General features: G+C 31.7%; 2 pseudogenes across 1 annotated transcript; one reads left to right on the top strand and one right to left on the bottom strand.

Moving 5' to 3' along the window:
• The first annotated feature begins 2,530 nt into the window (after positions 1-2,530).
• Positions 2,531-6,331, top strand: LOC149497616 (putative disease resistance protein At3g14460; annotated as a pseudogene). The gene is made up of 2 exons (XR_016320120.1): positions 2,531-2,875; positions 4,569-6,331. The product of XR_016320120.1 is annotated as a putative disease resistance protein At3g14460 (transcript).
• A 10,748-nt stretch (positions 6,332-17,079) lies between these two features.
• LOC149497615 (uncharacterized) overlaps positions 17,080-23,955 on the bottom strand; it is a 7,464-nt pseudogene continuing 588 nt past the window's right edge.

Genomic DNA, 23,955 nt, shown 5'->3' with positions numbered 1-23,955 from the left:
CAAAAAGAAGTGCAAATCTCATTTGTGATACTTTAAATGCCTAATATCAATTATTTGGATGTTAAATCAAGACGCTAGCTAGAGGAGTTTCATATGTTAGCTTCTCATCATCATAGTGTAGGCTCACTTAACCTTATTCCAATTTAATTCTCTTAGCATAATTAAACTTCAATTTGCATTGTAACTTAAAATTAACATTCTTATGTTACTAGATTAAGGTAATTCCAATTATTCTATCCTTCCGAATGGAAATAATTACCATAGTAATAAGAATATTTGATACTGTCAAATTGGGGATATTACGGTCAGGGATACCTACTTGTCTACCAATCATGTCTTTCACTACCGAACCAAGCGTATCGAGCTTGAATTTCATTTTGTTCGAGAGCTTGTTGCCAAGAAACATCTTCAGATTCGTTATATCTCATCCAAAGAGCAAATTGCAGACCTTCTTACTTAAGTTGTGTCACGTTCAAGATATGCTTTTCTTTGTACTTTGCTTACAATTCATTCCATACGTGCATTATTCTTTGCAAGTTAGTTGTTCATATATTTATCAAGATATAGTCAAATACTGGTAGCTTATACTATGAGATTCTTATCTCTCATACTTGTATTTAAACCCATCTAACCTTTTAATCAATATATCAAACATAAGGAATTCTTCTATCTAGAACTCAAGATCTAAATTCTTCAATCAAATATCATATCTTTATTCAGTATTAAACTTTCACAAAGAAGGGATCGATACCCTCATGGAAGAAGGGGTGAAAAAACTTCAAATGTGGAGACAAAACAACAATAATAAAAAAAAGCAAAGAAAAAATAGATAAGAAAGTAGATATGAATTTATTAAAAACAAATAAAAGATCAGGAGCGAAAGAAAAAATGAAAAATAAATGATTATTTTTACTTGGTAAATAACAAAGCTTAATAATGTTTAAATAATAAGATTATTGAATGAAATAAATGTTATTTAATAATAAAACGTACAAAACAAATGTGATATATTTTCTTTACAACAACAACGATGATACTAAGGATGATGATTACTGAAAAATAGTTCATTTTATTTTAAACCAATTATTTGTTTTCATTGTTAAAGTTTATTATTTTAATTATTTGACTTATGCTCCGATTATTTCCGTAAAATGATTTGCAGGAAAATAAATTGCTGAAAAATATTTTCCATTAAAAACATTTTCCTTGAAAAATATTTTCCAAATGACTTATTTTTCATTGTTTGGTTGTAATATTGAAATTTAGTTAAAAATATTAAAGTCTTTATCTCATAAGGCTATAAAAAATATTAATAATAATATAAATTTTATAATTTAAAAATTTTATTGTTAAATATGAGAAGAATGTAAAAAAAAAAAATGTTAATTATGAAAGTCGCCAGTGGCCGATGGTGATAGTCGGTGGTACATGGTGATCGGTGATAGTGATTACAATGATTAATAAATTAAAAAATATTAAATTTATAAAGTTTGTCAATGTCCGGAAAATATTTTACTCTCACGAAAATGGAAAGTTATTTTTCTGAAAAATGACTTAATTTTTCTTTGATGAGAAAAATATTTTCCGTTCGCTTATTTTCTGAACGCACCAAACAACAGAAAATTAAGAAAAATATTTTTCTGAAACTTATTTTATATAATCTAAAGCGTGAAGCCTTAATATGATATATATTTCTATGAGGCTCTGAATTGAAACCCAATTCTTATTACGACACATCTAATTTTTCCTTATCAAGTGGAGAATAAGTTATTAACTTTTCTTCCAAAAAAAAAAAGTGACTAACTTAATTTTTTTCCTTTCAAAAAAAAAAAAACTCTTTTTTATTTTATTCATGCAAGAAGAAGAAATAAGTAAAAACTGAATGGAATTGACGTATGATAATAAAATAAGTTATTTCAATGACTATAATTTCTCTTAATATGTATACTGATGTTATTTTCATAGCAAAAATAACACTTTCAAATTTATCAAAAAATTTATATTTTTATTATTGGCTATTAAATCAAATACACAACATTTCAGGTGGTGTTAAATAGGTTAGATATTTAAGTCAGGTCAATGAATTAGGCAAAAAGTTGATTTTCATTGCATTCAAACTATACAGGTTTAGTTCGTTTCAAGTTGAATAGAAATTTGAATGAATTGTGAATTGAATTTGAGTGGATGTTGAATTTTTTGGTTGGTTAAAGATTTGCGATCTCTATGTATAGAATATAATTTTAATTCCTTATACATAGACATGTACAAAAAAATTTAAAAATGATTCCAATCTATTGGATCTTTCATATATTAAAAAAAAAGTTGGAATTTGGACCGAGTACGACGTAAGAGAATAGAGAAATAAATCATTAATTGTACCAACTTTACACATCAAAAGACTTAGCATCTTATTTAGTTATTTCCACAAAGAAAAGAAAAGAATACATACTTTAATTCACAACATTATACTTGAATACTCTATAAAATAGGATGTTCATAAATTCTTTCTAGCTCATTCTCAGAAATCGAAACCCACTTTATAATTTTTCAAACACAAAATTAAGACATGGCTATAGAGTCATTTGCTTTAAATATAGCCGAAAAAGTATTGGAAAAGCTAGCTTCTAATGCTTACAAAGAGATCTGTTTTGCATGGGGTTTTGAAGGGGAAGTGAAAAAGCTTGAGGATATCTTGTCAACTATAGAAGCTGTGCTATTGGATGCAGAGGAGAAGCAGGCAAAGAACCGCGAGTTGCGCCTTTGGTTGGCTAAGCTTAAAGACGCCCTTTATGATGCTGAAGATGTTCTTGATGAATTAGAGTGCGAGACAAAGAGAAGGGAAGTGCTTAAATTATATGGAAGCACCAGAAAAAAGGTACATGCCTCTTAATCGTTTTCACTCTTCATATAGGACAGGATAAGATTTGCCTAGATTAATAAAAGGTTTTTTAAAAAATGATTACTCTTTATTCTTTTATCTCCGATTAGAAATATGTTAGGATACTGAATTGTAAATAATAGGTGATATGGCCGTTATAAGAGTATAAATATTGATATAAAACCAATTGTTAGGAAACAACCTAACTAGAGTGATTGGGAAGAGAGAAAATAGAGAGCAAGATAGAGAAAAATAGAAACAACCTAACTCCTTAACTAATTGCTATTATATCCTAACAAAATACTTTCATTTGATTCAAAAAATTATTTTTAATTGATTTGCTGTATAAGATGGATTCATACATCGAATATAGATAAGTCATTCTCCTTCATATATATAATTTTCAGACTTTATATCGATAACGCAGAAAATTCGATATTGGTAGATTTTCCATTTTTGTTTTTGTTTCCATTTTTTTTTTTTTAACTGCCAGGTACTAGCTTAATGGCATGAGACAATACTAGTTACCAGTTAGTAACTAGAAACAAAAGGCAATAGAATCAAATTACAGAAAGACACACACATGCTCATGAACATGTAATAATAATTTCAATTAGTATTACTTATTAGTTTAATATAAAATATAAAATTAAAATTAAAATATAAAATCAATGTGATATGATTAGTTTTTCTACCTTTTATAGAAAATATAAAATTAAAATTCTTAAAACTTCTTACGGCATTTAATATATACCTTATATAATATATAATACAATTTTATTTATTCAATAGAATTTAGATTTAAATAGAAAATTAATATAATCAATCAAAATTAAAGTATCTTTATTTTTTTCAAACCATTAATCAAATTAAAATCCTTTAATATTTTTTTCAATCGATAAACTTAGAATGAGCGTTTTTGACAATGACAATATTCCCCCACTCATTTTCACTTATATATATATATATATATATATATATATTAATTATAGTTATAAATTTATATTATAAATATAGATATATAAAAGTTATTTATTGTCAGGAAATATATAATTCCCTAACTACATACTAATTATAATTCCCAATGTTCCCCTCTCATTCCACATTTATATATATATATTCTAGATATAGATTTTATATATGTAGATTATAGATAATATTATATATAAAGTTTATTATCATTTATTTTAGAAAGAAAACTGAAATCAAAATTTTAACTATTATTCATAAGATTGCAATTTCTTTTATAAATCGGTAATCTAATCATATTTACCGCGTTAGATAGCTTACATAGATTACAAGTCAGGCCATACGTAGGCATGTGGGCCTTAATTCGTCTCACTAGACAATTTGGTTTTCCACTTCATCAATAAACACCAAATTGGGAAAAAAAATTCAAGTTAGACACCAAAAATTACATTATCCCATTAAAAAATTGCTACTTGTCAAAGATGTGACATTCCCGTTAGCGGAAATACTTAATTACGTTCATAAACATTTTATTGTTACATAAATTAAAGATTGGGTATTCTTAAATTACAAATTGAAGTTGATACTCCGTTCAATGTAATTCAGGGCAAGCACTTCAATAGTTAATCAAATGAATAACCCGAGTCATCTGCAATCTGAACTCACTAAATTCGACCCTCTTTCTTTATCTAAATTTATATTATACTTATTTGAATTTCAGGTTGGCCGCTTCTTTTCATCCTCTAATCCACTTGCATTTCGTTTTAAAATGGGTCAGAAAATAAAGCAAATAAGAGAAAGATTAGATGAGATTGCAAGTCATAGAGCTAAATTCCATCTGAATGAACAACATGAAAATAGATACTTTATGCATAGGGCAAGGGAGATGACCTATTCCTGTATGCAAGCCTCTGATATCATTGGAAAAGACACAGATAAAGAAACCATCATCAAACTTTTGATGAAGGATGGGAAAATATCTGTTGTTCCAATTGTTGCAATAGGAGGTTTGGGCAAAACTACACTTGCTAAACTGATTTACAATGATGATCGAGTAAAGAGATTATTTGAACTTAAAATGTGGGTTTGTGTATCAGAAGATTTTGATATAAAAATATTAACAGAGAAAATTATTAAATCGACAACCAATGGTATGAGACTTGAGACAGAAAACTTGAGCAATTTGGAAATCGACAACCAAGGACGTGCGTATGATGATGTTAAATTAGTTCAAGTTTGGATAGCACATGGACTTGTTCGATCGATGAATGAAAATGAGCAATTGGAAGATGCGGGTTTGCGTTATTTGAATGTGTTAGCATCTAAGTGCTTTTTTTAAGATTTCGAGGAAAATTGGATTTATTAAGTGTAAAATGCATGATTTAGTGCATGATCTTGCATTATCATTGACACAAAATGAATATTCAATAGTGACCTCTAGCACTAGACAGATCCCCAAAAATGTTCGACATTTGTTATTTCCTGACAATGCTTCACTTCCTCAAGATCTCTCCACGATTTTACAAGGATTAGACCATGCAAGAACAATTGTTTTTATGAGTGAGGAAAGGGATCTTAACAGCAAACTAATGTTGGACGTAAATTTCTCAAGATTTCAATATTTGCGGATGTTGGATTTAAGTCATTTGAAATTAGACGTTACAGTAGAGAGAATAGGCACTTTAAAGCATTTGAGATTTTTCCATTTACATGGAAATTCTAAGATTATCAAAGCTCCTGATTCTATTTGCAAGTTGCAAAATTTACAAGCTTTGTTACTTTGTCAGGGATTTGAAGAGTTGCCCACTAATATAAAGTACCTGATCAGCCGTAGATTTTTACAAATGACAACAAAAGAGGAGAGGTTGTTAAATAATGGAATTGGATGCTTGAAATCTCTTCGATTTTTGTTCATTATTCAATGTGAAAATCTAAAATACTTATGTGAAGATATGCAAGGTCTTAGCAAACTTAAAAAACTAATTATTGTAGAGTGTAAAAGTTTAATTTGTTTGCCACCAAGCATAAAATATCTGAATTCACTAAAAACTCTTACGATTAGTGATTGTGAAAATATTGATTTGGTTATGGTGGATGAGGAAGATTTCAATCAACTCAGCCTTCAAAATTTGGCACTTGTAGGGTTGCCAAAATTAGTGAATTTTCCATATTGGCTTCTCCAAGGATCCAAGTACACTCTACAAAACTTACATCTTGAAGATTGTTCTAATATTGAAGAATTACCTGCATGCCTGAAAAATATAGTTTCTCTTCAACAACTGAAGATTGAAAATTGTTTTGCATTGGGAAAAAGATGTGAACGTGAAAAGGGTGAAGATTGGTCCAAAATTGCTCATATTCCTCAAGTTATTGTTGATGGCTACAACATTCAATCCTCGCTTGACAGTGATGATTAGGTGCAAGTAATCTTATTTCTCCCTTCATTTAATTTTTATTTAGATTATTTAAAGTTCAAATTAACTATATGACATTTAATATCAGGCTTTATGATTTGGGAAAATTGAAAAAAAAATTTAAATAAAAGAGTGTATTTATGATTCTTTAATTAATATAATTTTCCTTTTAATAAAAATTGAAATTAATTGGTCTAAAAATAAAAATTTAAGGACTAAACTGATGAAAAAATTAATTTTGGATTTGTTTAGATGTATTTAAAGTAATTAAGGGTCACTTTAGAACTCAAGTAAATTTTCAGCATAAGTCTAATTTCAATTATGATATACTCTCATATTTTTAACTATAAAATCATCTTGCTTTTTACTTTTTGTCATTTGCTGTGTCAAAAGTTTAGCTCTTACATTGAAATTAAGGAAATCTTTTTCTTTCTATCTAGCAGAAAACTAGAGTGTCCATATATGGGAAGTTATGCTGCCTCTACATGCTTATGAGTTTTTTACAAACTAAGGTAAATAAACTACTTGTTAGTTACTATCCAATTTAACTTTATAGTGTTCACTAATATAATGTTTGAAGTAGTTTTTAAAGATTAATGTAGCGTTTTATAAAAAGTTAATTCATTTAACATTTAGCTTTTAGAGTTTCATGAAAAGCTACTCAAACAGCTAATAGTTAAATACTACTAAAACAGCTAACTACTATTAAAACAGATAATTTTGTCCAACAGACTGTACATATATTCCAATATTTAAGCAAGAATTCTTTTAGGTTTTAAGTATTACACATGCTCTTCTTATTGCTGCCTTTTTGGACCCCACCCACTAATTAAATGAATTACCTATGCATAAATTTGATCCTAAACTTTGGTCAATTATTCTTATGGCATTTTGATATAAAAATTTAGAGTTATGATGGATTCTCACAAAGTTCAGGGGCCACAAGAATAATCGTCGAAAATACAAGATCAAATTTATGCATTTGGCCTATCATTTATGCTTGTTGGTATGCAATTAATTTACCAATACAATCATAACAATGAGATTTAAATTTTTGAAACTTTCTTGTTCTCATTTGCTTATTTCCAGCTACCATATTCATCGGGACTAGACTGAAATGCAGAAAGTTTCAATGTTATTTAATTATAGTCTTCTGTCTTTTTACATACATTATTATATAATTTGCATTTTCTACATTATTTATATTGTAATAATGCCATCTCCTTAATTATATATGAATTGCATATATTTTACATGTAAATAATGTTTGGAAAGATCTTTACGGGTACTTCATTTTTAATTTATATGTGATAATTAAGTCAATTTTTAGGAGATTCATGACATCAATTAATGGTTTTCTCAACTACACACTGAACTCCCACTTATGGATAGTTCTCTATGCAACCTAAATATAGCTTTTATGTGCAACAGATATATATAATCCCAACTAGTTATGTACTCAGCCTGGACGGATTGTGTAATTTTATATATTTTTTTAATTGATTTGAATAGATAATTATTAAGAAAATTATTACGATTTATATTTATGTTGCTTTAATTTAAATGTATTTGATTAAATGATGAAAGGTGAAATTACATGGTTCTTATGTAATTCAACCGATATAATTATTTATTTTTCCATTCAGAATTTCATATATTTAACTGAAATACTTATTAATTTTCTATAATAAATTAGGTATAAGAAGATTTAATTACAATGTAATAAATTTTAGTGAATTGAAATTATATTTTAATTATATTAGTTCACCATAATATTACTGTAACTTAATTATTTAATTAATATTTATTAATTATAACTCCATAATATTGATCCATTAGTTTTATGATTCTATTATTTATTAAAAAAAACGTAATGTTTATTAAATGCAAAACAAAAGATCAATTATAATGGAGTCCATTATAACTCCGTTAGATTTCATTAATTTGTAACTCATTATTTAATTAAAAAAAATTAATGCTTATTAAAATTTTAAAAAAAGATTAATTATAATAAGAAAAGATAAAATGTTACATTTGTCACATCACATCCATATTTTAAAATTATATATTTATATAGATAGCATAAACCATTAGCATAAACCATGAATTTAGCTAAAAAAATTGCAGGAAACATGAGATTTGTAAAAAGAATTCCAATACCTAATAAAAAAAGAAATTTCCATAAATTGAAATTATTAGTCAAAAGATGTAAATGAGGATTACATCTAGATTAAAATTTTTGAGAGAACAAAGAGTATTGTCCTATGAAAAATAAAAAAAAAATGCCAAAATAGGCTGAATTCAAAAATATGATGATATATTAAAGGAACTTGTTTTGTCAATTAGGTAAAACATAATACATATTTTAATCTATTCAAAGGTTTTACTTAGGCTATGTTTGATTGGATGTAATGCAATGCAATGTAATAAAAAATGTAACGTAATGAAAAATATAATGGAATGGAATGTAATGTAATTAAAATTTTCATTACTATGTTAGGAAATATAATTGATAAAATTTATGGAATGTAATTCTCATTCTATTTTTATGTTGTTTTTAAATATATAATGTAATGTAATTAAAATACTACCACTACAAATCACACCACCACCACCACCACCACCACCATTATAACCACCAATTAGCACTACCACCACTCCAGCACTACCACCACCGTCGCCACCACCATAACCACCATACCACCACCTCAAACACCACTATACCACCACCACCACCACCACCACTCTACCACGTCATTATTAATACAAAAGAAATATCTGAACTAAAAACTGTCCATTATATTAAGATATTAAAGATGATTTAGATTTATAAATTTATTTGAACTAAAAAGTTAAAAGAAGGGTAAGTCGAAAAAAATGTAATTTAGGGATGATCATTCGGCTAATTCGGTCAATTTGAGTAAAATTTTGAACCGAAATAAATAATCAAATTTTTTTTACCTAACCAAATTTAACTGAATTAATTTTTTAACCGAATTATTTGACTAAATTAATTTTGATTCTTAACTGAACCAAAGTTAAAGAAAATAAAAACTTAATTAGCCGACCGAATTTAATTGAAATATATGATTAACCGATTCTAACCGAAATAAAAATTAACCAAAGTTATTAATTACTACTTAATCAAAATAAAAGCTGAAATATTTTTAATTTTTAATTTTATTATCTGCTTAATCAAAAAGATGTAGTTTTGAGAGTTGATTAATTTGGTTAAATTAATTTTTTACCGATAAACGAAATTTTAAATTTTTTTTTAATCAAACTTTTAACCGAACATTTATTCAACGAACCAAATTGGCTGAATTAACCAAATTGATCGAACCGAATGCTCACCCCTAATGTAATGTAACAAAATAAAGTTATTTAAGTCATTAGAAATTAACTCTTTTTTTTCATATATTTTCATTGAGTAAATTAAATTACAATATAAAAATTATGGGTATTTTGATATTTTTAGTGATTTTTCAGTATATTCTGCTCATTCCTATAATAAAATAAAATAATAAAATATAATTTTTTTTCTGTGTTACATATTAAATACCAAAATATAATTTTTATTATATGGTGATGGTGGGAGAGTGGTGGTTGTGGTGGTCGTGGTAGAGGTGGTGGGGGCAGCAATGCAAACTGATGGTTGTGGTGCTAATGATGGTGGTAGAGTGCTGGTGGTGATGATGGTGATTGAGGTGGTGGTGGTGGTGGTGGTTGAGGTAGAGGCGGTGGAGCAATGGTAATGGTGGTGGTAGTTGAGTTGGTGGTTAAGGTGGTGATAGATAACAAAGTAGAAAAGAAAGAGTTTTAATAGAATATAATCTCTATTATATCAAACTTACAATATACGCGCCACTTAAATAAGAAGAGTAGTAACAGAAGTTGCCTAAAAATAGGAAGAAATAGTGGAAAATATCACTAGTAAGTGAACAAATCACCCTAAGAATCTCAACCACAAGACCCATTCAAATAAATAATATTTACAGAATTCACCCTTATTACTCCATTACTCAAGCCTAGACACATCAGCCTTATTACTCCTGAGGGACATCCTTATAGCTCCCTAAACTAATATCCCCCCTCAAACGATGTACAGGTTGGAGACATAGTTTGCGTCGAAACTGTGCTAGGCGAGCCTTTGTCATGGACTTTGTAAATATATCAGCAACCTGGTATGCTGAAGGAATGTATCTGGTGATCAAAACTCCTTGGGCAACGCGTTCCCTGACATAGTGATAATCAAGGGCAACATGTTTGCTGCTGTATGTAAGACTGGATTGATTGTTAAGTGTAAGGCACTTAGATTATCGCCATATAAAATTGGCGGCCGCTTGGGGAATACGTGCAAGTCATCCAGGAGAAAGCCAAGCCAAGTAAGTTCGGCTGCTGTGTGAGCCATTGACCGATACTCGGCCTCAGTGCTGGAACGAGCAATGGTATGTTGCTTTTTGGCACACCAAGAGATGATATTCGATCCAAGAAATGTACAGTAGCCAGTAGTTGATCGCCGTGTGGTTGGACAACCCGCCCAATCTGCATCTGAAAAAGCACTAAGAACAAGTGATGTACCGGAATGAAAAGAAGGACCATAATGAATCGTTCCTTTTAAGTAGCGTAAAATACGTCGAACAAGTTTTAAGTGAGACAGTGTGGGATTATGCATGAATTGAGAAACATAGTTGACACTATAGGATAAATCCGGACGTGTAAGCGTCAAATATTGTAATGAGCCAACTAAGCCCCAAAAATAAGTTGGATCACCAACTGGTGTGGAATCCGAAGTGTCTTCATTTCGTTGGACAAGCGGTGTTGGCATTGGCTGACAATCAACCATTTGAGCTCGTTCTAAGATTGAGATTGCATATCTTGTCTGATTTAAATGTAAACCAGCATCAATGGTTTGGACTTGAATTCCTAGAAAGTGATGCAATGGCCCAAGGTCTTTCATAGAAAATTCCTTGCTCAATACCTGCAAAAAAATCTGAACTAGAGCCATAGAAGACCCTGTTAACAACATATCATCTACATATATGAGTAAAACCAAGATACCGTTTGATGTATGCATGACAAACAAAGAAGGATCAGCCAAACTACATGTAAAACCATAGTCAATGAGAAAAGTACTCAACCGATTAAACCAGGCTCTAGGAGCCTATTTCAACCCATACAAGGCACGTTGTAGCTTACAAACATGATCGGGATAAGTAGGATCTCGCATCCCAGGTGGCTGATCCATATAAATATCTTCGGTTATAAACCCATGCAAGAAGGCATTTTTAACGTCCAATTGACGTATCGGCCACTGCTTCACTAAAGCAACTGATAGTACTAATCTAATAGTGCCTGGTTTGATGACAGGGGAAAAGGTTTCAGTGTAGTCGACACCATTTTTTTGATGAAACCCCTTGGCTACGAGTCGTGCCTTTAATCTATCCAAAGTCCCAGCAGAATTAAGTTTAGCTTTAAAAACCCACTTACACCCTATAATATTCACATGTTGTGGTCATGGAACTAGTATCCAAGTTTGATTAGAATGTAAAGCTTGGAACTCATCAATCATAGCTTGTTTCCAGCCTTCATGTGCAAGAGCACTTTTGACACTTTTAGGCTCAGGTGGAATATCACAAGATTTAGACACATTCAAAGCATATCGAGGATTGGGTTTTACAATACCTGATTGCGATCTTATGACCATCGCGTGTCGAGGTTGCAATGCTTCATCGGGAACCTGATCATCTGAGTTTGCAGTCGAAGAGGTGGAACCAGTCGGTGTCAAGCTCGGTGTGGACAGTCCATCTTCAGGCAACAATGCTTCTTGATCTCTGCAAGTTTCTGGGGAATTAACCTCTTGTTCAGCTGCAGTGACAGCTAGTGGCATGTCCTGTGAATCGAAAGTGAGCAAGGAATCGGGTTGAGGAATTGTGGCAGTTGGATGATCATCAACCAACTCAGTTTCTGCAGGGGAGTGTATTTCAATGTTTGCTGCTATAGGTGACGTTGACGACGACGTTGGTGCAGCTTGTTCCTATTCTGCTGGGGAAAGGGGCATAACAAGTTCTTGAAGTTGGTCTTGTTGCTGTGTGGTAGCTGCTGGTAGTAGTAAAGGAGCAGGAACAAGTGCAGAAACTTGGTCTGAAACTGGTGTGGATTCAAATGGCTGGTCAAATATGGCAGTAACTACTGGTGGTGTAGGAGTTGCAGAACCTCCACTCTGTATGACCAAATTGTCTTGTTCAGCTGTGACATTCTCTGGTAATGAAGATGTACCTGCACTTTCAGCAGAGCTTAAAGCAGAATTGTTAGCTTTAGAGGACGGTAACCAAGAGTCTATAAGCTGAACAGCAAACATTTTATCAGAGGAAGTAGACTTGTATGGAAAAGAAGTTTCATCAAAGCTCACATGACGAGAAATAATGAATTTTTTTGTTATAGGATTGAAGCATTTGTACCCTTTGTATTTTTCACTATAGCCTAAAAAAACACATAAGCATGATTTAGGATCAAACTTATGTCGTTTGGTGTCCCAAATATATGGAAAACATTTAGAACCAAATACACGCAGTGAGCTATAATCAAAATGAGAACCATGCAATTTATGATATGGTGTGTCATGTCCTAAAACTGAAGATGGCAACCTATTCATTAAAAAAACAGCAGTTTGAAAAGCTTCAACCCACATAGACAATGGCACATGACTATGATACATCATTGTTAGTCCTAATTCACGAATAATACGGTGTCGTCGCTCAACTTTACCTGTTTGCTCAGGTGTATGTGGACAAGAGACTTGATGTTTAATTCCCTGTGCAAGAAAATGTGAAGATAAAGCAGTGTTTAAAAATTCTCCTCCACCATCGGAATGGAAGATTTTGATTGTCTTCCCAAATTGTCGAAGAACATATTGTTCAAATGCTTGATACGCAACAAAAAATTCAGATTTTTTCCGCAATGGTATAAGCCACGAATATTTAGAATAGTCATCAACCAAACAAGCATAATATTTGAATTTTGCAAAAGATAAAATAGGGGCTGGTCGCCATAAATCACAATGAATTTTTTCAAACATAGAGGAACTATTATTCGAAGACAAACTGAATGGAAATCTACTCAACTTCCCTAACTGACAACTATCACATAAAGATTTTGAATGCAAGGAACCTTGAACATCTATAAGATTCTTGTTAAATAAAACAGAAATTGTAGATGATTGAGGATGGCCCAATCGTTGATGCCAAATGTCTGCTGTCACAGTCTTAAACCGATTGGAATAATGTGCTTTGGGATTTCCTGACAAAAAATAAAGATTATGTTTCCGCGGTCCTCGTAGCAGTACTTGTCCCGTTTGTCGATCCTTTACAGAAATAGAAACATTAGAGAATTCACAATTGACTGGATAATCATCTGTTAATTGGCCTATAGACAACAAATTCTTTTTTAAAGCAGGAACTGATAAAACATTTGAAATAGGTAATTTATGTTTCTGTTCTATGGAAGTCATTCCAACACCATCGATAGGAAGAAAAGTTCCATCTCCAATGGTTATAGAATCAGGTCCATAGTAGTCTGTAAGCTTATGTAACAGATTTTTATTACCTTTCATATGGTTCGACGCACCAGAATCTGCTACCCAATCGGTGTCAACGACATCAGTATCCAATGTAAGTGCTGTGAGAGCTTGAGCCGGGCTGGTCTGTTTGTCTTGTGGAATCCACCAACAGATTTTAGCTACATGACCAGCTCTGTTGCAGTATTGGCAGACTTCATTCTTATATTGTTCCCGTTCAGCTGGTGTCATTCTCCTACGTCCTGGCGGAGGAGGTCGTCGCTGAGAAGAATTAGATTCTTTGTGTTGGCCATACCCTTGTGTTTGTTGAGCTTGAAAACCACGTCCTTGTGAGTTGAATTTAGGACGCCGATTTGATGAGGAATTAGACAAAGTCTGTTGATTTCCATAGAAAGCCACATGAGAAGCGATTTGTTCAACTCCTATTTCGGATTGTGTGGAAAACCACATCCGTCGCTGATCGTGATTTTTCAGTTGTGAGACCAGTTCATTAAACGTCGGTCTTGGTGGTTTGAGCATTGTTGTTGTAAATGTTTCGTACTGCGGACCCAGACTGGTAAGAAGGCAGAATATTTTCTCACCATCGGGAACAGTTTTCCCAATTGCTGCTAAATTGTCACAGATTTCTTTAAACAATCGCAGATGTTCGGTGATCGACCGATTCTCTTCTTTGCGAAAATAGGTCAATTGCTGTCGAAGGGTAAATTCCCTCTCTTGTGAGTCTTGGGCATATGCATCTTTTAATGCCCTCCAGACAGCATGAACGGTGTCTAATCCGATTACAAGGCCAAGCGATTCCTCACTCAATGTTCCACAGATCCAACCGCGGAGTATTCGATCGGACTTTTGCCATGTTTTGAAATTATCGGAATATTGTGGTTGGTAATTTTCGGGAATTGGGTTGGGTGGTGAATTGAATTTCTGATCTTTAGGGAAGCTGTTATCAAGATGATCAGATAACTCCTGGCTTTCAGCTAGACTCAAAACTTGTTCTCTCCAAAGTGGATAATTTGTTTGTTTTAGTTTCAATGTGACGAAGTTGGCAACATTCAGAGTTGAAGAAGCCATGATAGGAAGATCGTCACTGCTCTGATACCAAGATAACAAAGTAGAAAAGAAAGAGTTTTAATAGAATATAATCTCTATTATATCAAACTTACAATATACACGCCACTTAAATAAGAAGAGTAGTAACAGAAGTTGCCTAAAAATAGGAAGAAATAGTGGAAAATATCACTAGTAAGTGAACAAATCACCCTAAGAATCTCAACCACAAGACCCATTCAAATAAATAATATTTACAGAATTCACCCTTATTACTCCATTACTCAAGCCTAGACACATCAGCCTTATTACTCCTGAGGGCCATCCTTATAGTTCCCTAAACTAATAGTGATGTGGTGGAGGAGTGATGGTGGTTGAGGTGGAGGAGCGATGGTGTTGAGGTGATAGAGCAGTGATTGTGGTGGTGGAGTGGTGATAGTGGTGTGATTGGTGGTTGAGGTGGTGGTGGTAGTTGAGATGCAGGTGGAGCAATGGTGATGGTGGTGGAGCAATGGTGAGGTGGTGGTGATATGATGTAGCAACGGTGGTGGTGAGAGTGGTGGTGTTGAGGTGGAGGAGCGATTGTGGTTGAGGTGGTGGAGGCGGTGATGAGGGTGGTGGAGCGGTGGTGGTGGTTATGGCAGCAGCACAAAGCATATTATAGGTCAGAATTTATATATAAAATTATTATAATTTCTTCACATCTGCAGCCTCTAGTAGTTTATTGTAATTGCTCTTCCTGAAACAAAAAGACAGCGAATTAATTTACCATTTATATAGATTTAAATGTTATAATTGAATTCTTTTAGCTCTGTTTATAGCTAATTTCTTCAAAATTAGAATCATAGTACAATTTATATGCTTTCTACAAATTTAGAATCATAGTACAATTTATATGCTTTCTACTGAACCATCTGCAACAAACTTCCAAGATTAAATACCTGAAATTTTTATGTCTGTTTAAGTTTTTCAAATCAAGCCTAAAATATATCCCGTCAATGAACACATCTAATGCAAACCAACAATGCTACAAATAGTTACTGAACAAAACATTAATTTCAACAGAACACCAAACACTAAAATCCCCAAATCCCATATAATCAAAGATTGAAAAAAAGAAAATAACTAAAATTGAGCAGCAAAATCCGTGGAAACTGATGAATGCTGATCAGCGTTAGCTATTGCGTCGATTTTTTTTGTGATATGTGGTTTGTTCAAGAACTGGGAAATCTGTATAAGCTCTTAGGATGTTTTTAGCTTGAAATTTTAGTTTCTATAACAAGTCAGTTTATTTTGGTGGAAGGCTATGGTTTAATTTTATATTTCCCAGCTGCATTGATTCGCAATGTTAAGCCAAATTCTATTTTGCTAAATGGGTGGGATAATCATCTAATTCTTTTGTTTCAGCCTCATATTGATCTGATGGTAGTGACTTCCTGTCGTGAGGACAAATGCAAATAGGATTACTCTTAATATTAGAAGGATAGGTGAAAACATAATCCCACATAAACCCTTCTTTAAACCCGTCTCGTGTCAAGGACAGGTGAAAACAAACTCTTGCCTCGCAACATGTTACCCCCTGTATACACTATTTGGGAAATGGGAAATTCTGTGTCTAGAAATTTAACGTCTGGTTCTGGTTTTAAGCTTCAAGATTCAGATCACCCAATAAGAAACGAAGGTTACAGAGCTCTACCTTTCCACTACATTGTGTCTTAATTACATTTTTCATGCGTGCATAAATCAGTGATATTCTTATGTAAAAACTGACTGATTATGTAACGAGACTTCTAATCATTCCTCCTGTTACCTTGACAATATATCTGATTCTGATCACTGAAAAAAAAAAGATTTATATGTTTGAAAATGACATCTCGAAATGCGAAGCAAGATGCATCATTCAGGTTAAGATGCTGACTTGCCTGTCAATGGTTATTCACTGAACCGGCCATGCCTAATTAGAGTAGCAGTAGTAGTAATGGGAGAAGCAACAAAAGATTGAAACAAAAGACGCTGAATCAAAAGCATTATCAATTCCAATTGCAACTGAAAACAACAGATGGTATTGTTATTCTTCATAATGAATCGTTTCAGCAAGTGGCAACAAGGTCACCAAGACAAAAATGTAAATGACAGTTAAAATCACAAAAATTCAGCACATAAAATCTCAAATGGAGCTATAATGACAAATAAAATTATCAAAACCTCTCAGCCAATCTAGCAGTAACTTGTCTAAGCTTCGAGTATACCTTTCCAGTAGGAGACCCTAAAATGAGGCTGCACAGAGAATCTCTAGCAATTTTAATGTTTTGAAAAGATCCTAATATGTGAATTTTAGTGTCAGCTATCACAATTCTTGTTTTTGTAGCATTCTCAATAGCAAACTTTGTTTTGCCTCCTTTACCCGAGAGTCTTCCAATGGCACGAGACAAGTGCTCACCTCTAAGGGTTTTAACATCTTTGATTTCGAAAGAGTCTACATATAGTTCATCCAATCGCAGTAGTACAATAGCATCTATAACATCAAAGCCTAGCATGAAGGCGTGTACAAAATCTGCACATTTCTGCAGGTTACTAACATCTGGTGTATCAGATCTAGTTTTTAATTCAACCTTTCTACCCTTGAGGTTCATACGGATATCAATCTTCATTTGCTCATATATAGGAGTGTAAATATCCATCCACGCTTTTTTAAGAGGTGAATACCTATGTGGTGGAACCAAAACCTTCCTAAATTGAACTCGACCATCAGACATCTCATGAGCCTTCAAAGGCTCAAACTTTGGCTTCGCCAGCTAAGATGTTTCATCTATAACCATTTCTACTTCCATTGAACAAGAGGCTTCACCAGACTGCATTGTGATTGATCACCCAAGTTCTGGAACAACAAAACATTTGATTTATGATGTAATATATTCATTCAAAAATGCCATTCAAAAAGTTCTAACAATATAATCCTAACATCATAAACCCATGAAAAAAGAGGTCCAATACGAACATGATAACAGACTATAAAAAGAAGTGAATAAATTCCGTGGCATGAAATTCAACACATGAAACAGCAAAATCACAATAATCAATGTAAATTCAGGCCATGATCTTTTCTCTATTTTCTTTGTAGAATACTATTATCTAATTGAAAAACAGAATATAGGAACAGAATAGCAACGGGAATAAAAATTGCCCCATCCGACAATCTTTTGCCATTCACAAAATCCAAACCATTCCAGAACTGACTAATATAATCCCTACTTCAGTACGAAATCTGAGCTATACTAACTGAACCCCCCAACCCAAAAACAAAGAAAAACATCCTTTCCTTTCAAAAGTTTCAAGGAATTACTTCACCAAAACATTCATGGAAACGATTCGAATAAAAGTCTCGCAAGCAAAATAAAGCTGAAGGCAACAACACACCAAATTTCATTAATCAACAGCTATTTGTAAACCAACTCTGATTTTATGATCCAAAAGGCCATCACTCAGATTCATACTGTGCAATTGGAATCACAAGTTTATAATTTCAATTGAAAATAATAAAACAATCATAAATTTGGAAGCAAGAATCAAAGAACTATCATACCATTGAATTCGATTTTAAAACCACTGAATTAATGAGAACTGAAAACAAAATCAAAGAAAATTCCTTACTCACCAAATGCGGATATAGCAAGATTTTATCAATGCTTTCGTTTGAGTGTAATGGGGAGCGACTAGATGACTTGGGAGTTAGGGGCCGAGTCCTTTCTTGTCTCGTTACTCTATTCGGCAGAAGAGAAAATGAATAAAAGAAAAGAGGGCTTAGGGTTTTTCAGTAACGTCTGTTACGACGCCGTCAAGACATATCACAAAAAAAATATATTAAAAGGTAATAGCTTTAAAATATATTAAAAGTTAGCAGTGAGAGAATATACTACTCCCACATAGGCATGGCCGGTTCAATGAACCGCCGGTTCGAGATGTTTAAAATTTTGATCCGGAACCGGCCCTTGAACCTCCGGTTCCGGTTCCGGCACGTTTCAGCACGGTTCCGGCGAACTGACGGTTCAAATTACGGTTCCGATTCGGTTCCGGCATTACGCAAATTTTTAAAAAAATAATATAATTTTGATTTTGAATTCATGAATAAATAATAATTTTAAAATGTTTAAATTTTATTAACTAAATAAATTATTATAAAATTTTAAAACAAAAACTTCTATTAATTTAGAACTATTATTACATTAAATTTACAAATTTTGCTAACTCACTAATATATAAAATTATAATTTTTTTATTTTGGGCTTGAATTAAATTAAAATTGAAAATTTTTAATTTAATTGCCTACGTATCCTCTTGAAAATTAGAGAAAATTAAAGCCCACATAGTTCTTTTTTTTTATTACATTGGAAAATAACCTCCCAATTATTACAATTAATTTTAGTCATCGGTGCCACTAGTCTCCGTTAATGAGTCGGAATCATCATCGTCGCTTGAATTTTGCTGGTCTTGAGTTCTCAACGCTGCTCTAGTCCAATCGTCAACACACTCTTGCATTTCCACATTATTTGGGGATAATCTTGACCGTGTTGGATCTGAAATTTGTCCACCCGCACTAAAAGCTTGTTCCATTGCAACAGTAGAAATTGGACAAGCAAGAATATCTTTTGCAATTGAAGCTAAGACTGGAAAGCGATTTGCATGCTTTTTCCACCAACCCAAAATATCAAATTTTGTTGGGTCTTCATTCGCATCATCACCTAAAAACTCAAAATTTGTGCTAATATATGTCTCAATTTCTGTCTATGAATGTGGACCCTCCCTTGATTTTTTTGAAACATTTTGCATGAAGGTAAATTGTGTAGAATGAAATTTAGTGGATTGTGTAGTTTGTGGATTTGATACTTGAGGAAGGGGAGATACTAATTTAGAATACTCATCATATAATTGACGGACATACCTTAAAACATTATTAGTAAGAGAAAAATAATCTACCTCAATATTAAAAGATCCATAATAAAGACGAAAAAATTCTTGTAATGCAACTAATTTAAATCTAGGACAAAGAAAAAATGCAACTAAATTTAAATCTGGAATTTCAGTATAATATTTTAACCATTTAGTTTTCATCATGAATATACATTCTTGTAAATCATCATCATTTTCATTTTCAATTATGGCACTACTTATGGCCAAACAATGAAATGGAAATAAATGGGAGGTAGGATAATAAACACCACTAAAAATTCTCGTACAATTTTCAAAAAATTGCAAAATATCTAATATTTTTTTACAAATAGTCCAATTGGTTGGATAAAGTTGAAAATGTGATGCATGCAATTGCATAAATGAAGAAATAATATCTTTATATTCATAAGACTCATTTAACATTTTATAAGTTGAATTCCACCTTGTAGGAATATCTCTTGAAAATTTTTTATATTTTTTTCCCATAGAGTGAAAAAAATTTTTAAATTCTTTTCTAACATATCCATGTGTCCATAAATGATTTAAAGCATTTTTTATTGGACGTAAAAATACATTTAATGTTGTTAATGCATCTTGAACACATAAATTTAAAATATGACATGCACATCTAGTGTGAAAAAACTGTCCACCAAATTTAGGTTGACAAAGAGTTTTTAATTCATTTATTGATGCAGTATTTGCACTGGCATTATCAAAACCAATTGTAAAAATTTTTTTAGTCAAACCATATTCTTTTAAAATAATATTTAACATGGTAAAAATATTATGTGCGGTGTGAGACTCATCAAAAACTCTAAGTGCAATAATTCTTTTTTCAAGTTTCCATTCATTATCAATCCAATGGGATGTAACACCCATATAAGAATGAGTTTGCCAAGCATCACACCAAATATCACAACAAATGGCAATTTTACCATTAAAATTTGCAAATAAATTTTTTAAAATTTCTTTTTCTTTTAAATAAATAGATAAAATAGTCCTTTTAAGTGTATTCCTAGGTATCTTTTTTGCTAAAGGATTTAATGCTTTTTTACAATAGTTATTAAATCCAATTTTTTCACCAAATGAAAAAGATAATCGTTCCATACAAACCATTTTAGCCATTTCAATTTTATTAGTTTCATCACTATATTTAAATAGAGGAGTGTTAGGATCACCATACCTTGATGACGATAATTGAGTTTGAGTTACATCCATTCCTACCTCACTTGGATGATGTGATTTTAAATGCCTATTGAGAGTGCCATATCCTCCTCCAAGCTTGAATGCATATTCTTTTTTGCAATAATTACATCGAACCGCATTGATTTCTCCATTATCTGGAACAATTTTTTCAAAGTGCTTCTTGAAAATATCTGATTTTGGTGGTTTACCTATTGAAATATTAGGAGATATTGCTTCTTGTGGTGAAAAATCAATCAATAGATCATTTGAATCAATTTCTTCCACGCTTTGAGCAACTCGCTTTCCCTTGGAGCTTTGTGAATTGTGTGCCATAATTTTAAATGGAATTATGAAAAAAAAATGAATAAATGGAATATGAAATTAATGGAATTTAGAATTGGATGTATGAAAATAAAGCAATATTAAGAAGAGGAGAGATAGAATATAATTGGTTGTGAAAAAAAAAATAATCAACTCATCATATTTATACATATTTTTCATTTATTTAGTTTCCCAAATTGTCCCTTATAACAGAAAAAAAATAATTATATTTTTGGATAATTTAGTAAATTATAATAAATAAATAATTAATTAATTAAATTATAATAAAACAATTATATCCGTTTGAAGTTTGAACCTTGTGTTGTGTAAATTGTTAATAGTATAGTTAATTTGTAAAAAGAAAAAAATAGGTATTTGTAAATAAAGTTCAAAGGCTAAGTGAAATGATGAGCTTTCAAAAAAAAAAAAAGTGAAATGATGATGCTTCCTTTTTTTTAAACCAAAATGATGATGTTTTTTTTTTCATTACTTTTTATAAATTAAGTATTATTTCAACATATAATTTTGTTTGTGAATCCGGTTCGAACCGGACCGAAACTGCCGGTTAACCGTCGGTTCCGGGCCAGTTCAGGTTCATTTTTTAACATTCACATGAACCTTAACCGGCCCTTGAACAGTCGGTTCCGGTTCAAAATTTTGAACCGCCGGTTTCGGTTCGTCTACAGTACGGTTCGGTTTCGGTTCGGTTCCGGTTAGAACCGAACCGGTGGCCATGCCTAGGCATGATTAGAACTTATATGCATAAAATTTAGGGGGAGCACATGTTTTATGTTTGCAAAATTTATTGGTTTTATCAACATCAAAAAGGGGGAGATTGTTGGCTCAAGGGTCAATTTCTAATCTCGGAATTTTGATGATTAAAACAAAACAAATAAATTTAAAATTATGTTATTTGTGCTAATATTATTTTATGCAGAATTTCTTATGGAAAGAAAACGAACAAGGCAAGTCCTACATAGTGTGTGAAGATATCCGAAGACCCTAGTGGTTAGGTATTTAGGATACATTGTAGAATAGAGAAAAAATTCATATATAAGCACATAAATTAATTTTTTCTTTCATCAAAAATATTTTTCAGAAATTAGATTCTTCAAAAATAAACTCTCTTATTTGTTTTCGAAAAATATTCTTTAAAGTCAAAATGATTCAATTACCTAAAATTAAAGAGATTATGTCTCTAACGATTTTGGTAATAAATCATACACTTTCTTTTTCGGAAATTTCTTTTGAAGATCTAAAGAATTTTAATTTATTCTCTTACCTAAAATGAAGAAAGATTGTATCTTTTCATTTTAGTAAGTAGTATCTCTTTGAAAAATATTTTCCAAATAATGCTTTCGAAAATCTTTATGTGTAAAGGAAAGTAAAATCGTCTTTTATTCTCTTACCAAAAAGGAAAAAATAAATTTTTGGTAACTAAGATTTTCGTATCTTCTAAATAAGGAAAGCAAATATTCTGATTTCAAAATGAAATATCCACTTTCCAAAAGCAAGAGACACGAAGCTCTCTCTATATAAAGGAATTCTTCACACTTTGAACGTGAGGAAGAAAGAGTTTTCGTTTTAAGAGTATTCACTTATTGATAACATCTTTTGTCTCTCAAAACTTACTCTCTACCCCCATTTTTCTTTTCATCTTTACACTTAACGTTTTTATCTTTAAAGTGAAAAGAATTTTTTTTAACTACTTTTGAAAAACGGTTCTGTGTTCTAAACGATTTTCTAATCTGATAAACTATTTTTCCTGTACTTATATTTGCATTTCTTTCTGTCTATTTAGATTCTGTAATTTACAGTAGACAGGTTTTTATTTGATAAACATTTGTGTAATAACTTAGGTTAGAAGCTATTGTGAAAGAGGTTATCAAGCGACCTTCTCCGTGAGAGAGATTCTAATGTCTTGAATTGAGTTTCTGTACTCTGCCAAAAACAGAAAGGGTTGAGGTTAGCAAGAACCTTTGAAAAATCTAGTGGGATAAAGGATAGGCATAGCCGGTTCAATGAACCGTCAGTTCGAGATGTTTAAAATTTTGAACCGGAACCGACCCTTGAACCTCCTGTTTCGGTCCGATTCCGGTTCCGGCACGGTTCAGCACGGTTCCGGCGAACCGATGGTTCAAATTACTGTTCCGATTCGGTTCCGGTATTACGCAAATTTTTTAAAAAAATAATAAAATTTTGATTCCGAATTCATGAATAAATGATAATTTTAAAATGTTTAAATTTTATTAACTAAATAAATTATTATAAAATTTTAAAACAAAAACTTCTATTAACGTAGAACTATTATTACATTAAATTTACAAATTTTGCTAACTCACTAATATAGAAAATTATAATTTTTTTTTATTTTGGGCTTGAATTAAATTAAAATTGAAAAATTTTAATTTAATTGCCTACGTATCCTCTTGAAAATTAGAGAAAATCAAAGCCCACGTAGTTCTTTTTTTTTATTACATTTGGAAAATAACCTCCCAATTATTACAATTAATTTTAGTCATCGGTGCCACTAGTCCCCGTTAATGAGTCGGAATCATCATCATCGCTTGAATTTTGCTGTTCTTGAGTTCTTAATGCCGCTCTAGTCCAATCGTCAACAC

This window comes from Jatropha curcas, chromosome 3, assembly GCF_041381405.1.
Source record: "Jatropha curcas cultivar XTBG-Jc1 chromosome 3, XTBG_Jcur_1.0, whole genome shotgun sequence".
NCBI classification, from domain to species: Eukaryota; Viridiplantae; Streptophyta; class Magnoliopsida; order Malpighiales; family Euphorbiaceae; genus Jatropha; species Jatropha curcas.
The sequence above is the reverse complement of the archived record's forward strand: the minus strand, read 5'-3'. Positions and strand labels throughout refer to the sequence as shown.